The sequence below is a fragment of the Eumetopias jubatus genome, unplaced genomic scaffold (genome assembly GCF_037043125.1).
Source record: "Eumetopias jubatus isolate StellerSeaLion01/CBP00866 unplaced genomic scaffold, mEumJub1_p1.0 scaffold_7, whole genome shotgun sequence".
Lineage (NCBI taxonomy): Eukaryota > Metazoa > Chordata > Mammalia > Carnivora > Otariidae > Eumetopias > Eumetopias jubatus.
Window position 1 is genome coordinate 72,821,620 of NW_028274813.1, and position 17,242 is coordinate 72,838,861.

The 17,242-nt window shown below is 40.7% G+C and overlaps 3 long non-coding RNA genes across 3 annotated transcripts; 1 reads left to right on the plus strand and 2 right to left on the minus strand.

Annotated features, from left to right (window-relative positions):
- Positions 1-1,600: 1,600 nt before the first annotated feature.
- Positions 1,601-3,716, minus strand: LOC114217830 (uncharacterized). The gene is made up of 2 exons (XR_015768528.1): positions 3,430-3,716; positions 1,601-3,317 (listed from the first exon to the last, which is right to left on the minus strand). It is a non-coding gene; the product is annotated as an uncharacterized LOC114217830 (long non-coding RNA).
- LOC114217832 (uncharacterized) lies at positions 3,009-16,105 on the plus strand. The gene is made up of 4 exons (XR_003611059.2): positions 3,009-3,545; positions 5,907-6,041; positions 7,912-8,064; positions 13,280-16,105. It is a non-coding gene; the product is annotated as an uncharacterized LOC114217832 (long non-coding RNA).
- On the minus strand, positions 11,900-12,490 carry LOC114217865 (uncharacterized). Its single transcript, XR_015768526.1, has 2 exons — positions 12,290-12,490; positions 11,900-12,083 (listed from the first exon to the last, which is right to left on the minus strand). It is a non-coding gene; the product is annotated as an uncharacterized LOC114217865 (long non-coding RNA).
- Positions 16,106-17,242: the final 1,137 nt, after the last annotated feature.

Here is a 17,242-nt window from a genome sequence, read left to right on the forward strand (position 1 = left end):
CTTTGCCATCAGGCCAGGGAGGTCAAGTTTAGATCTAACCATTCAGTAGCCGTTTATATCATTTATATCTGTATTCTCTTGACTATAAAATGTGGATGATGAGTAATAATAATATTGCTTTCTTAGAGTTTTGTAAATGATTGCCGAGATAATAAAATGCTATTTAGAGCAGATCCTGACACACACTAATGACTCAAAAATTATTGTTGTTAAAAGAAAATGGGTCCTGATGTTGAGCAGTGAAAAGGAATGGCAACATCCCCTAGAGTATTTTCTAAATGGTTTCAGAAACCAACTTTAAGATATTCTGTGTGTAAAATAGAGAGATGGGGATGAGGGGAGGGAAGAAAAATAAGGAAAGCAGGAAAGAAAGGAAGAAGGGGAGAGGTTGTTGGCTGGAGATTGGAGAGGGCTAGGAGGTACTTCTAGAAGAAGGTTTGTGTTGGGTGACTACCACAGCAAACCTGGGTGTCTATCATTATGAGAAAAAGAAATAGTATAGCTTTCTGAGGAAGAAACTGATGTTATTTAAGGAGTTTACATTTTAATCTGTCTGCTCTCTGCTACATACTTTTGAAACAATTTGTGAGGAAATTTTTGACTAGTGGTTAAAAGGTGACCCTGGCTCTAAGAAATTAAGGGACTTGTCTACTGCCTCACAAGACTCTAATTCCCGTACTATTTGTATCTATTTGGCTGTATACACAAAAAATATACTGAGAAGCAGAAAAAGGAAACCGAGGGGCACCTGGGTGGCTCAGTCGGTTAAGTGTCTGCCTTTGGCTCAGGTCATGATTCCAGGGTCCTGGGATTAAGCCCTACATTGGGCTCCCTGCTCAGGAGGGGAGTCTGCTTCTCCCTCTCCTGTTGCCCCTCCCTCCACTCATGATCTCTCTCTCTCTCTCTCTCTCTCAAATAAATAAATAAAATCTTAAAAAAAAATAAAAGGAAACAGAGACATTGCTGACCTCTGGGGAGAACTGGGAGGTGAGCTAGCTGGGGTGAAAGGGAAACTTCATTGTAAATGTTAATGGAATACCAGAGCAATAAAGGAAAAAGCAGGATCATTAAGGACTCAGACCCTTTGAGAATGAAGTTTGGGGTCACTTCACAAGGCAAACAACCCAAACCCAGCAAGGTTGTGGCTTCGGGCAGGGAAACAGAAAATGCATAGCAACAGAAAAGAGCTGTGTCAGCTGCAGCCCCATGACCAAATCTAGACTCCAAGAATGTTGTAGCTTTCTCGATCTTCTCTTTGTTCTTTATACATGTATGTTCTTCTCTATATGCTGTCATTTTCTTCTTTCTCCCTCCTTCTCACCATTGTATATAAAATGTCAAAAATTAACTTTGTGATTTAGACTGTATATAACAGCATATTCAGTGGAATTTCCTCTGAATTTTTAGAAATGATTAATATAGCAAGAAATGTATAGTGGCTGTTGGGACTATAGGTCTCATTTTGGGGAAAGGGTAAGAACTTCTCTTGTTCAAAGGACGGCTTTAGCTTGTTAGATGGTAACATAGAGTCATTTCCTTGTTGTTGAGAAGTTCAAATGTGTGTGCAGAGATGCATATGAAAGATAAGTAACCACAGGTATAAAGTGTGTCAGTTACTGATTTATTGACTTTCTTTCTAATTGCCAAATCCACCCTTCAGTGCCCCCTTTGTGATATTGGACCCGTTCCATGGAAAGATCTCTCCTTTACCAGCTGGCATGATATCAAGCTATGCCAATAAGAGGAACGTGGAAGGGCGCCGTAGGAGGGAGGAACTTCTCTTCCTGGTTTTGGTATGTCTTCACATTTCTTGTTCCTGCGGTTTTGGGCCAGCCTGTGGGACAAGCAGTGGCATTCCCCTGCAGCAAAGTTCATTGACAGATGCACATCAGCTTCTTGGCCAGAGTCATGAGTGCCCCAAGCAACTTCAGCAGCACTCCTTTGCTAGCTTCCTATAAACTTTGTTGGAACCCGGGTAGGTGTTTTTCTGCTTGCCAACCTTTTTCTCTGGCACCTCGGCACGCTTCTCCACCATTCCACAGGCTACAGCCACATACTCCCCAGCGAGATCTGAATCCTCGGAGAGTACGTTATTACTTGGAATTACGGTCACTTACTTGGAAACTCTGGTTTAGTCTTAAGATAAGAGCTTCTCCCTACATATGCTATTTCTACATTCTTTAGAGTTCTTTTTATTCATTAGTGGCTAATTCTCTATTATCAGTTAATAATTACTTGTATTAAACTTTCCTTGTTCAGATTACTGAGGGGTTTTTTTTCCTCCTGATTGAGTTAGTAGGAGTCTATGAAGTGCATGACAGGAAAGGTATTATGCAGAGGGGCCAGCAATCACATGCCATGAAAGAGTACAGTAGTTTTAAGGAACTGTGCTTAGGTATAGGGTGATGAACACATGTGAGGTGGGATGGGGTGGCAGGGGGGTTGGAGAGGTGAGACCCAACCACTGGAGAGTTGCCCTGGGCCAAGAAAAAAAAATGTTTTTTATGTTGTGCTATATAGTTTATTTCAAAAGTGTGTTTTCCAGGTACTACCGGACAGAATAAACACACTTACATCTTTAAAACTAATTAAACAGAGTAGGTAAGGAGAATTTCCTTGGACAAATTTTTGAGATTAACCTATAGCTAACTGACAACCAATGATATTATATCTAAGAGGTAAACTCAATGTCAGTCTCCAGAGAAAGAATGCCCCACATGGCCATATAGAAAACTTATGAAGAGGGGCAACAGGGTGGCTCAGTCAGTTAAGTGTCAGAGTCTTGGTTTCGGCCCAGGTTATGATCTAATGGGCCTTGAGATTGAGTCCCATGTTGAGCTCCATACTCGGCGTGGAGTCTGCTTGGTATTCTCTCTCTCTCTCCCTCTGCTCCTCTCCCCGCTCACGTGCACTCTCTCATTTCTTCTCTATAAAATAGATAAATCTTAAAAAAAAAAAGAACTTATGAGGAAATACTTTCTGTAACTCCAAAAAGGGTTTGTGCTCTGCTTCCCTTATGAAACCAGTTACTGTGTCCCTCAGAGCACAGTAATACGTGGCTGAGTCTTCCTCTTGAGCTGATTGTTTCTTCAGATGGAAAGATGTCTCATCCTTGTTAAGGCTGGCCGTGAAACCTTTGATACTCTCTCCTGAGATGTGTTTCAGGAGTAACTGGAGGCCTCGTTTGGGGTACTGGACATACCAGAAGAGCACAGGACTCCCAGAATATGAGTAGTTACACTTGACCTGCACGAAGTTCCCTTCAAAGACGGAGATGCAGTCCTCAGGCTGGGTCACTGTCTGAGCTCCTGTTCCTCCTGTAACACCAATTTAGCATCAGGGAGAGTCTTGCAGACTGAGAAGAATATTCCTTTCAACTAATCTAAATCAGAAGACCACAGAAAGAGAATAAAAGGGGACTATACTCACTGAGTGTGAATATCATCCCCAGCACTGAGAGGAGGGTGGCCTTCATGTCCGAGCTGCAGAGGAAACAGGAGGCTCTTTTCTGCAAACAGTTCAGCCACATGGACACTGACAGAGTGGTAAGTGAGTTTACCGGTGTGTAAAGCAAAAGCTCTTCCTCAAAGAGCTGGTTGGTTTCTGGCTTTCTGTCAAGTTCAATTTGTGTAACGTCTTCCTCTAGAGGCAAAATCGGATACTGCAGATAATCTTGGTCTTCAAGGAAGCCTTGAAATTCTCAGAATGAAGAGTGTTTTTCCTCCACAGTTAATAAGACAAAGTGTAATGCTTTACTACTTGAAAAAGCATGCTACTATAAAGGTCCAGATAGAGAAACCAATGGGATGGAATTGAAAGTTCAAACATACAAATTACTGATGGAAATTTAGTTATAACAAAAATGGCAAAAAGATAAGTTAAAAAAATTAAATGTGCCTTCATAAATGGAGAGTTACTTAGAAATTAACAAACAAATGTGGACATCTACCTTAATATCTGTTACAAAATAAATTCCAAGTGAAATAATATTTAATATTTTAAAATAAAATAAAAGATAAGTTATTTTTAAATAAATTTAGGATGGTCATAGTTTGTTTAAGCATGTCAGTCAGAAAGCATTATAGAAAATATCGATAGATCACATTTCATAGAAATTTAAACTTCTGTACAGGTATGCTAATGAAATGTTTAAACATTACCAGATCAAGTGATTTTCCATCCATCATCATTGATTCTGAACTTCCCTACACCAGGAAGTGGTCCTTTAGAATTTAAGTTCTACAGGTTTTTTTAAATACAGGTCATAAAGGAAGAACCAACCATTCGGCTTAGAAAGAAGGCAATTCTAGATAGATGATAGATAAAAAATGTCCTTGATTCCCTGTGCTTTGCCAGGAGCCTCTGTGGTGACCAGCCAGGTTATGCCAAGAGAGCTCAAGTGAGGAGTCCTAAGTGGAGTCACATATAAATCTGGGGTCAGGTATCAGGGAAGTCGAGGATGAAGAGCAGAAAAATATGGATCATTGAGAGGGCTTGGTCTGCAGAGATCACTGGACCTCTAAGAAGGAACCTATTCTTTTGAGAAAGCCTCTCCTCTAGCCCCCGAATAGCTGAAAAGGAAGTAACAAGTAGGCTGAATCCCATCTGTCCTTAATGAAGAGTATAGGAGATCAGAGAGCAAGAAGCTTTCCTTCTACTTTTTCAGCAGGGTACTGACATTGAGGCTGTATCAGTGCTCTGCCAACAGCTACCCTGCTGACCAGGGGCACAGAAACATCGAGGTTCTTCATTCTCATAGAATCGCCTCCACATAGACCGCCCCCAGTAATCAGACATGTCAGGAGGGTAGTAAAGAAAGGGAAAAGAAACTTCAGAGAGAAATAAAGGCCTCGTCTGGGTCAAGTACAGCCTGAAAAAAATGATCAGGGTCAGTGACCCAATTTCCTTAGCCAAAAATCAGGACACATAGTCTGAAAAGTGATTGAGAATTCACTTATAAGAAAGCTGTGTCAAAGAAAGAATGCATCATTGAATGCATTGTTAATTTATTCAATCCCCTTAAAGGAGTCAATATAATTAAATGAAATTAGGAGAATTCTGTAAATCTCAGACTTATGGTCAACATGAACAAATACAATGTCTCCAATAAGACTTTGATTGATGGAAAGAAATAGAACATGTGTGATGGTCACCTCATTTCTATCCCTCTTCTTCTCTTGTCCAACATTTTCCCCGTACACCTTGCAGGTATACTTGGCTGATTCTGTTCTGTGACTGTGAAGTAGAGGCCACATTTTGAAATTCAAGTAACTATGTCTTATTTCTTTCTCCCCAATCTCTCTTCTCTTCACTCTCTTTTCTCCTCTCTCTCTCTCTGTGCCCATTATTTTTCTTCCATTTCATCTTCTCATCTTTTTTTCCTGTTTTTCTAATCTCAGAAGAGGTATAACAGAAGGTAGAAATCATTGGAATAATTTTGAAGTGAGAGTAAAGGCTCATATTTTATAATTTTTAGTCATAAACACCAAAACGGTAAATTAGTAATGTAAATGTTTTCTCCTGGAGCTTCCAGCTGTCCCTTTGCTCTAGATGATGCTCAATTCTGCCTTGAGTCCTCTCTGTCACACCCATCAGAGCAGCAGACCGTCCTCCCAGATGAATATATGGAGAGCTCCCTGTCCTGACAAGGTATGACTAGTCCAGATGCTCTCCTAACTGCTGCTAGCCCTCATTCAAATTTTCACTAACTTTCAACAATCTCAGAACTGGAGGGAAAAAGTTGCGCATTTAGAGTAATGCCTAGAGTGCCCCCTACTGGTCGAAAACCAAGCTGGGGTTTTTGTTTTGTTTTGTTTTGTTTTAAGTAAACTCGTTTCTTCGTCAAAATGCTATTTAATAAAGGTTACTATCTTTTTTTAAAAGATTTTTATTTCTTTATTTGACAGAGAGAAAGAGCACAAGCAGGGGGAGTGGCGGGCAGAGGCAGAGAGAGAAGCAGGCTCCCCCGCTGAGCAGGGAGCCCAAATGACCTGAGCTGAAGGCAGTCGCTTAACCAACTGAGCCACCCAGGCGCCCTAAAGGTTACTATCTTAAAATATTTTGTCAAATTACACCTTCTGGGTTGCATGTAATTTCTCCGGTCCACAGCAATTTATTGAAGGTCTTCTTAAACTAGATCTTGTGCTAGGTCTTAAGAAATCAAAAACTGAATGAAACATTGTCACTACTCTTTTTATTTTTAATTTTTATTGTTATGTTAATCACCATACATTACATCATTAGTTCTGGATGTAGTGTTCCATGATTCATTGTTTGTGCATAACACCCAGTGCTCCATTCAATACGTGCCCTCTTTAATACCCATCACCAGGCTAACACATCCCCCCAACCTCCTCGCCTCTAGAACCCTCAGTTTGTTTTTCAGAGTCCATCCACTCTCATGGTTCGTCTCCCCCTCCGACTTACTCCCTTTCCTTCTTCCCCTCCTGCTATCTTCTTCTTTTTCTTTTTTCTTAACATATCTTGCATTATTTGTTTCAGAAGTACAGATCTGTGATTCAACAGTCTTGCACAATTCACAGCGCTCACCATAGCACATACCCTCCCCAATGTCTGTCACCCAGTCACCCCGTCCCTCCCACCCCCCACCGCTCAGCAACACTGAGGTACAGCAGGAAAGACAAACATGTAAGTGTGTGTGTATTCATATCCCAAATAACATCCCAGAAAAGTACAAAATGAATCCAGAAATAAGCAGACATTTCTTAGAGGACAGTTAGACAAAGATTTAATAAGAACGTGATCATTTTGTCCTTTTCCCAAAAAAGATAGAAAGGAATGTTATCAATAGATTAAGTAGAAATATTATTTTTGGAGTGTACTAGAGATGTTTCCCAGATGAAAATAAAAGAGGGGGAGATAGGGGTGCCTGGCTGGTTTGGTCGGTGGAGCATGTGACTCATAATCTCTGGGTTGTAACTTTGAGCCTCATGCTGGGTGTGGAGGTTACTTAAAAATAATCTTTGAAAAAAAGAGGAGATGAACAGATATGTAGAAAGAATTTGGGGGACATGAAGTATAATTGCTTACTTTATTGCTAATTTCAAAATTAATTTCTGCTCTGTGAGGTTTAATCTCTGTGTGTATAAACTTTTATAACATTTTGGGGGCAATTTTTTTAATCACATAAATCACAAATAGTAATTTAGACTCATAATCATGTATATATAGTATCTTAAACATGTGAGCTCTTTGATACAGTTGTTTCAGAGGAAATAAAAATATTCCCTGGTTTTGGATATCCCTATTAGAATTAATGTAATCTTTGATACCATGAACTTTGGTCGTGGAGATCGATTTTCCTATGAAATTTGTTAATGTGTTTTGAAAGATTAGAAATCTTTGTTGAGTCTGTGATTTTATATTATATCATGAATTAGTGTGATTTCTTCCAAAATACCTAAGAGTTTTTCAGCAGATATTATATTTGATACCTATTTATGGGTTAGGAGCCTCAAATTTTTAATTTGGAAATCACTGGGATAACTATTTCAAAAAACAATTATGATTGGGTGGCTTTTAGATTCTCAATGTTGCCTTAAGAATCATGTAAAATAGGTTCACTGGTTTTGTGTTACACAAGATTGGAAATCTAGATATCGTGATGTCTACTTTACTTTAAAATATGTTAGTGTTGCACAGATACTATGTATGTGCTAGAAGTTAAGCTTCAAATCTAGGTTGAGACTCTATATTGAACTGATTAAGAATCTATGCCGTACGTGTTGCCTTCGTCGAGAATGTACATGGCATAGCTTGTCAGCTAACATTATAACCAAGTACTTCAGTTTTCCACGTGTAGATCAACACCTGAGGCAGTGCTAATTACCTTAATGAATGCTAGAAATGTTTTTTTTTTTAATAAAAATGCTCTTGCCTTTTTCATTTCAGAACTCTGACACTTAATGATACACTCAGAGTAGGAGTGGGGTGGGGAATTGGTGGGGTGCCTCTCTCCTGGAGAAACTCATCAGAAGACCTCCATCTGGAACAAAGTCTATCTGAATGTAGCACAGCATTGCTGTTGAAGCAACTCTTCAGGAGGTAAGTGTTCCCCAGAGCCCAGCCTGTCCTGCCCTATTTCCCTTCCCTGAAATAAGATCTTGGAAAACTCTCTCTTGAGTTTTTGAGTCACAAGAAGTCCCAGTGTCTCAGGAGGTTTGCGTTCGGCTCCCCCTGCAGTCCCAGGCACTGTGTCACTCACAGCACAGAAGTACACAGCTGAGTCACTCCAACGGGCTGAGGGTTTCTTCAGGTGGAAAGAGGTTTCACTGTCCTTAAATTCAGCCTTGAAACCTTTGATACCTTGAACCTTGGTGTTCCCTGATACGTACTGGAGGAGAAGCTGGAGACCTTGGTTGGGGTACTGCACATACCAGTAGAGATAAGGAGTTCCACTATAGGAATAGTTGCATCTCAGCTCCAGAAAGGCTTCTTCAGAAACAGTGACGTGGGCATCGGGCTGGGTCACCGACTGGGCTCCGGTTCCTCCTGAAACATCAATCCTGAGTCAGTGAGTCCAAGACAGACTTACCTATTAAGAGAAGGTGTCTTTATTCTGCATCCGATTAGAACACAGTCACTTTTGTTTAGGAAGCAAAGGAAAGGGAATGTTACTCACTTGGGGCAAAAATCACCTCAAGCACTGAGATGAGCAGCAGGAGCATGGCTGAGCAGTGGAGACACTGCGGGCTCCTCAGCAGGTGGGACAGTAGCCAAGGTCACTGAGCCTTCAGAGCTACAGGAAGAGTGGGGAGGTTGGGCTAGACAAGTCCCATGCTTTGACGAGTTTCAGACTGTGAGAAGGAGTCTTCCTCTTCTGGCCTCTTCTTGTCACAAGAAGACACCTGTCTTCACAGATGTCAGCACTGCAGGGAGGAGGGGCTGAGTGTCTGGTGATGACCTGCAACCAGAACAAACGTCTCATCTGTGCAGCATCACCCTCTGCCTCCAGAGGCAGGGCCAAAGATCTAAGAGAGCTAGCTGTCTTCTGTTCTCTTTTCAGAGAGGTGATCATCAGAACTTCAACAGAAAGTGTTTCTTCCTCCCTGAATCTGTGATGATGTCACCTTCTGTAGTACATGGCATTAATCCTAAAATAAGGGAGAAATGGGAGCTTTGTAAAAATAGAAGAGTAATTTACTTCACTGAGAAATTAGTCACAGAAGACAATATTCTAGACTTTGGTGTACCACTGAGAGGCTCTATATTACCTTTTAAAGCCATTCATCAGGCAGAATGACTAAAATCAATTGCCTCAGCTGAGCTGACCTTCATGTGGCCTTGTGCTGCTGAATGATACTTAAAATTAGCCTGGAAGATGTGACATTATCTAATCAGTGCAAACTTACTAAGGCGATAATTTTTTTTTGTCAGGCAGAAAGTGTGAAGAAGATTCCTTGGTTTCAGGTGAACACGTTTGGTGTGTGTTTAGGCTATGGGAGAGTAACGTGGGCACCCCATGTTTAAGTGGAGAAAGGGAGAGTCCTGTTCTAATTGTCGACGGTCAGAACAGACTGATATATTTTGGCAAATGATGGGGACCTCACACTAAAAAGAACATTGACAGAGGAGCATTTGCAGAAAAGTGAGCAGAATTATAATTGTAAGGAAAATATGACATATAAATAAGTGATTCTAGAAGGAATTGAGGAAAGAGAAAGAATAGTGAAACTATATGAATTCAAGGCTGGACAGAGTGCAGCCAGCATAACGGAAATGAGAGGAACCTCCAGGGGCGGGTGTCGAAGCCATGGAAGTAGATCGTCAGGGACACTCAGTGTAGTGAAGCAACACAGTCTACACAGCAGGCACAGGGCCTATTGACCGGGGGGAGTCTGCTCTATGCTCTAATAGCAAGACGAAACTCTGAAGGGAGAAGACTTCCCTCCTCGGCTTATTTTAGAGACCACTGAAACCTTAAAACTGAAATAACTAAAAAGAGAAATCTCAGGTGAAATGACAATCTGGTCAACAGGAGTCCTTTTCAGAAGGACAGAAAAACTCAATGCTTTCTGCATCCTTTGTTGACTTGCACCAGCCTGGAATCAGTTCTCCCTCTGGCTTCTGGTTTATTTCTTGACCCTGCCTATAGATTTCTTTCACACGTGGAACCAAATCACACAGCCAGTTTGAAATTTTAAGTGTACCGGGATATGTTTCTGATTCAAAATATCTGACTAAGCGTATGTACTCTCCTCCTTTCTCCCCAAAATTGCCACTGAAATAAAATTTGGAAGCATAAATGAGATGAACTTAAATCCATAATGGGAAAATAATAAAAATATAAAAGATATCAACAATCCCATAAGAGGGAAAGTAGATGTGAGCACAGTGGTGAGTGAGAGAGGGGAAAAGCATAGCCCAGAACGAAGCATGAGAAGATGTCAGTAGAAATGTGAGTGAAGAAAATTTACTTCTTAGGACCCTGAAGAGGTTCTGGGCTGAGAAAGAGTATGATGGAGGGCAGGAGGGACAGAACACAGGGGACAAACTGAACGTCTGTGTGTGGATTAGCTATGTTAGTCTCCCTCTGTATGCTCCGTCCAGCTACTATACTAACATGTGAAAAGCATAGTAAAATATAGAGAGAATCTCATTTATTCCAGAAATCAATCCTGAAATATATATGATAGAAATATATAGACTGGGGACCTGGGTGGCTCGATTGGTTAAGTGTCCAACTCTTGATTTCAGTTCAGGTCATGATTGCAGGGTCATGAGATCGAGCCCCAGGTCAGGCTTCCAGCTCAGTGTGGAGTCTGCTTGCAATTCTTTCTCTCCCTCTTCTTATGTCCCTCCCCCCTCTTGTACATACTCAATCAATCAATCAATCAATCAATCAATAAAATCTTTTTTAAAAAAGAGAAATATATATAATATGGGCCTAAGATCAAATGGCCCATCAGTAACATAAAAGACATTCAAACTGGCACCACAGGCCAAATTCTTTCCAGTGCACCATGACACCAGAAGACACACAACACAAATAGAACTAGAATCCAAGTATCTTGATCCAGCACAACTTCCTGCTTCTTCTCACTGCCTTTCAAATCTGTCTTCCATGATTCAGAAATATTTGTGAAGAGTCTTCAGTCCACAGATTGAGAATTTGAAGCAAGTCCTGACTGGGTTGCATCCTTTTAATCAGTAACTATGGGAACAAAATTGAACAGAAATCTTAACTCCCCATTTCCAGGTTTTCCCACTCTTTGGACTACATAAACAATGTCTTGTCTAACAGCCCACATCTTCAACTTTACAATAAATGTGACTTTTACATTTTCCCCCTTTAATTGTAACATCCATTACAAGGCCTTATTTCTATCAGGCCACAAACACTTTTCCTGGACTTGGACATAAGTTGTGGGGCAATTCCAAAGTGCCAAGGAGTCAGGGGAGGGGAGCCTTCATATAATCTTTGGTGTTATCAACTTCCCTCACCAATATATTCTGAGACATCTTCAATACCATATGGTTTTGATAATTGATCCAATCAGGTCTTTAATCACCATAACAAAGCTCCTCTGTGTCTGGAATTCTTTTAGGTACTTATTTGGAGATTCTTCTCAGGAAATCTGAAGTCATTCTGTGCTCCCACACTCTGCGGGTGGGTATAAGGCATTCTATGGCTATGGGTAATGCTCTTAATTCCCGTGTGCATCTAGGGAGCAAACAGAATTTCTCTACCCTGAAGCCTAGGCTCTATATCAGGCATTGCTGGGGCCCTAGTGGGTTTGGGTGCAGACAGCAGGTGCCAGGAGACAACTGTGTGCTTACTGCACAGAGGTAGGTGGCTGAGTCGCTGGGCTGGGAGTCTCTGATGAGCAGGGAAACATATTGTTTTGCTGTATCGACCTGCCCCCAAAATCTTCCTTCCTTTTTGTCACCTTTGGAGTACATGTACATCAGCAACTCGGGACCCTTCCCGGAATACTGTCTGTACCACGTGAAGTACTGGGAAGCACTGTCACTATAATTGCAGTTGAGAGAGGCCGTGGCTCCCTCCAGAACGCTCAGAGATCCAGGACTCTGCTCCACTCCCTTCTGTTGACTCCTCATCCCTATGGAAAAAGACAGTGGTCAGTCAAAGGATATTCACTGGATAGTGAATCCTTACTCTCCAGAGTTTAAATGAATTTTCACAGGCCTCCTACCCCAACCCTCCCTTAGTGGGGGAAAAATATTCATGTTTCTACCCACAGGCCCAGAATAGATAATAACTCCAAATATTGTACTTTATATTCCCAGAGAGATTCCCAAAACTCACAGGTTAACTGAAGCCACAGGATCACTAGTAAAACTCTTGAGGACTTCATCGTTCTTTCCTCCCCTGCTTCACTGTGGATTCAGATTTTAAGCCCTAAAAAAAAAATGAGTCTAGCTCAGACATTTCAAATTCTTCTGCTTTCCTACCAATTAGGAAAAAACAGACTTTTTTCACCACCCCTGCTACACCATCAAGCCCCTCCTCTCGTCTCCTTCTCTTTCTCTCTCTCTCTCTCTCTCTCTCTCTCTCTCTCTCTCTCTCACACACACACACACACACACACAACGAGAGCTCTCTTCACTCCCTGAGAAAACACTGCCATCTTGTGGACTCATGATAGTGATCAAAGAAATGTTCAAAATGTAGACCCTTATTATATGAACTGATAGCTGTAAAAATCTGCCACTTTAGTAGAATTAAAAATTTAAGAATCAGATAGTCCAAGTCAATGTGTGTGGGGAGAGGGAGATGTGTATGTGTTTTACATTAAATGGCAATGCTTGTCTGAGCAAAAGCAATTATAGAAAACAGCCACTTTCCTGCACTGAAAAAGCAGTCATAGAGTATTCTATTTTAGAAGCCCAGTGAGGTTCTTGTAATTCAAGGAGCATTTCATATTGTGTAACTCTTCTCCACATCAGGCCAGACACTTCCTATCTCATTCCCTCACTTCCAATTTTTAAAGGAATTTATTCTAACTCAAAAGAATCTTTTCAAGACAGGTGGCTTAAAATCTGACCAAATAAACATATTTCCAGCTCAAAACTTGAGCAATATTTTTTTAGCAAGACCAAGGACTATAGGAACTTGGGATTCTTCATACCATTTTGCACCAATGACACATCTGTGTCAAAATAGTGCTTACTAGAGCTATTATTATTATTATTATTACTACAAAGATGGACCTGACTTTAATATCTAGACTATAAATAAAACCTAGTGTCCCTGTTCATTTGTCTAATTCCTCTTATTTCCTTTTCTTGCATAAAGCCCCAGTATTTAGAGATTCATTTCCAAAAGTTACAGACCTGGTCTTGCACCCTCTGCATCTCCATCCTACCCTAGCCAGCAAACCAGATTTATCAGAGGGCAATGTATGCCAGAAGCTTCGCTGGGGCTACAGAGAAACAAGCACACCCAACAGCTGTCCTTCCTATTGCACAACCTGCCTCGTGTCCTCGCAGAAGCTGGTGGCTACTGATCAGCTGTGTCACGGCCCTCTTCTGTTCAGGAGCCATGTAATCAGTCTCCAGACGCGAGGGACCAGTAAGGCCCTTCCCATTCCCATTGAAAACTGTGTCAGAAACAGAATGAGGGAAAAGATGCTAATATTAGAATGTCTTTTTCTAAGAGTACATTCCATTTGACAAAAACCACGTAGCGATTTCTCAGTAAAGGTAAAAACCAAAGGAGATGGGACAGCCACAGAAGATGGCAACCACCACGGTCTTAGGAAATTTATGAACACCAAATATAAATCTTTAAAAATAGAATGTGGACCTGAAGCACAGTCTTTATATGAAGCACCCCACCTTTTTTAAGATTTGTCACAAAAATTAATATAAATGGCTAATAGACCTAATACTGCGGTGGATGCAAAGCCATGTCCATGCTGGCAAAATGACAAAATCCACATAACATCAACGTTGTCCTGCCTGCAGAAGCTTCCATGCCTAATGCTGTCTAAAGAATATATGGAACTCCTTCAGATGTTGGAAGGACAGTGCTGAGGCAATCAATCAAAAAGAAAATCCACAGTCCCCTCGCTCATTTGATTTAAGTAGTCTTCAATTTCTACACTAGTACATTTTTTAGATATGTCTTGTTAACCTCAAAGTACTGCAGAGCAGGCTCCCAACCAAAGGGAATTTATCTCATGATATTGCAGATGTTAATAATTTTGTGTCCATTTGAGCTCACATATTTCAAACATGCTTCTGGTCCACGTCTGGTTACTGATGACATGGCTGAGCCAGACATTGTTTGTATCTCCTCTTTTTTCCTGTAGGATGTAAAAATCAAGTGCATAAACAATACAGTGTTGTTAATGAGCACACAATGGGTAAAGATGTGTCTGTTTTCATGTATATAAAAATCTCCAATTTTGTGGTGGTGGAGAAAGAGCAACAACCCTGGCACCCAGGAAAGGAAAACCTTAGACCCTGAGAGGCAAGGAAGGGTGAGGGATGAATGCTGTCTTTGGGTGCTAGCACAAAGTGTCCAGCACTGTTGCCCAGCAAAACAACCATACGGTCTGCTGGCGCCAAGCAACAGCTGCGTTTGGCAATTTGACCTCCCCTGGTTTGTCACCCTCTTCCACATTCTATGAAAACAGAAAAACTGATATGAATACGGCCTGTCCTGAACTATTCTGCTGTGCCTGATGCCATCAATGGAAGCTTCCCAACCTGGATTCCCATCCCCATATGTACACAAACATATCAGCACAGCCTTTTTTCAATCGACTGGTACCAATGTATATGCTTCTGATGTCCAAGCAGTCTTGAGTTATGCCTCATGAATTGCTATAGAGTTTGCAAATACTCAGTAACAATGCTCATACAGCTTAACCAAAGTGATGTAACGCTGACTCTAATCAAGTTTAACAATAAATTCCAAACTGGATTAACTTGTGCCCCTTTGGGTTATACGTTTATGTCTGGGGAGAAAAGGGGCCACAAAACATGCTTTTATCGGGAATGTGGTTGTTTCTTGGTCTTTTTTTTTTTTTTTTTGACAATTAAACCAAAGATCAGTGTGTCAGTCTAAACTCCTTCGCATGGATCATAATGAATATTACCCTATATCCTAGCTGTCTGTATTCTGGGACTTATTCACAGTTGACTGAATCGGTTGAGGTTAATGCTGCAAACTGGTGTCATCCTGCTGCTTAGAGTTCTGCAGCTTTAATTAATTGCTGTTTAAGATAAATTGAATGGATTTAGTCTTGGTCTCTGTCAGTCAGATTAATCAGGATGGCTGATGGACTGACATATTCATGAAACATTTCTAGAAACTCACAGTGTAAGACCTGTGGAGTGGTTGTTATTGAAAGACAATCCACTATGAATCTTTCATACTTCTACACATCTTGCTGGGTGTGCTAGTAATGTAAGGCCATGACCACTCAACCTGAAACATTTTTTAGGGTTGTGCTTGCAGCAAGCAACCTTGAGCAATGAGGTAATGTCTTCTTGGAGACAAAGAGCAAGCTTGCTTGCTGCTTGCTAAAAAAGCAGTAAATTCCCCAAGCTCAGTGTTCCTTAGCTATGACACAATTCCACTGTCTGCATAGCATCCCTGTGCACCCATTATATCACCTATGAGGATTTTAAGAGCAAATGCAGCTGAAACAAATATGCCAATGTTCTTGCTTTGCAAAGATAAAATGCTTTGTCTCTGACCTAGGAATTCTGTGTCATCAATAACAGCATCAAAGAAACAATAAAAAGCTAGTAAGCTTGTAAGAAGGTTAAGATCCAAGTCCTGCCCACATTTATAAATACTACAGTTAAGATCTGAATGCCTTTGAGAGAGGTAAGTTTCCCCAAACTGGTCTAGAATGGACTTTCTTTGAAGGATGTAATGTATAGCCCCATATGGGACTTATCATTTCTGATAAAATGCTAGAGCAATTTTCTGATATACTTTAAAGAAATAAAAACTTCTGGGAAATTAGTGTTACACACTCAAATGATTATTAATAATCTGAGGAACTTAATATCCAGTACACAGACATTCAAAAGTAGAATAATTATGAATCAGTCCTCTGACCATACTAATGATCTTTAATCAGACTTTAAAAAAAAAATCTATTCTCCTGTGAAATGTCTCTAACAAGGCTAATTATTTGAATTTGTTTCCTGAGGAGCTTTTCTCTTGCAATAATTTGAAATAAAACTTTGACATGTGCTCATGATTATTTGACTTGAGGTCACTTTTCTACTTTCCAAAGCCTTTAGGATATGTCTTTTTTCTTTTTTCTTTTAGATATTTCATGATGGGGTTACTAGCCTTTGAGTTGGCCCAGCTCATTCAGATTATACTGATAAAGTGAGGTCGGTTGAGTGGAGACAGGCTGAGACCCAGGTGGATATAATTATTTGACAGACCCCACTGCACAAAGAAAGGCCAGGATTTGAGTCTGGAGAATAAGGGCCAGAGAGAACTAAATTGTACCACATACTTAAGCAAAGAGAATATACACAATGTTGAGAATTGCTAGGGTGGGGATGAGAAGAATGAAAAAGGGAGACAGAAAGGAAGGCCAGAACATTCATTCATTCCTCCATTCCTTCATGCATTCAACCAGTAGAATGATAGAGCAGTAAGTTCCCTGAGTTTTCTTTTGAATCATATCACTGACTACTGTGGGTCAGTCACTATTCTGTGCACTTAGGGCAAAGCCATGAACAAAATAAATAATACCTCTGGCCTCATAGAGCTTGATTTCTAATCAGAGGTATAGGCAATGAACATATGACACGTAAGTCAACAATATAACTGCATGCTGTGATTACTACCATCAGGGAAATAACCAGGGTGTTATGGCAGAGAGTTAGGAGGAGGTCTGTGGGTGGCCACATTAGTCAGAGAGACCAACAGAAGTCAGAAGGCTTTTTCTACGGTAATGATATTTGAGCTGAAAGCTGAAAGCCGAAAATGAGTTGGGTTGCTGAGATTTAGGGGAAGAGTGTCTCAGATGGTTGGAAGAGTAAGACCAAATGTGGGAAAGGATATGGCAAGTTCAGCAAACTGAGAGGAGATCAGTGTTGTGGCACAGAGAGCCAGGGAAAGAGAGTGAAGAGCTGAGACCGAGGGGTCAGGAGAGATTCAAATTATGCCGAACCTTGTATATCTCAACCTGGAGTTTGTATTTTACTGTAGGAGCAGTAGAAAACCAATGAAGCATTTTAGGCAAGTAGAGACAGCTTTTGACTTATGCTTTAAACA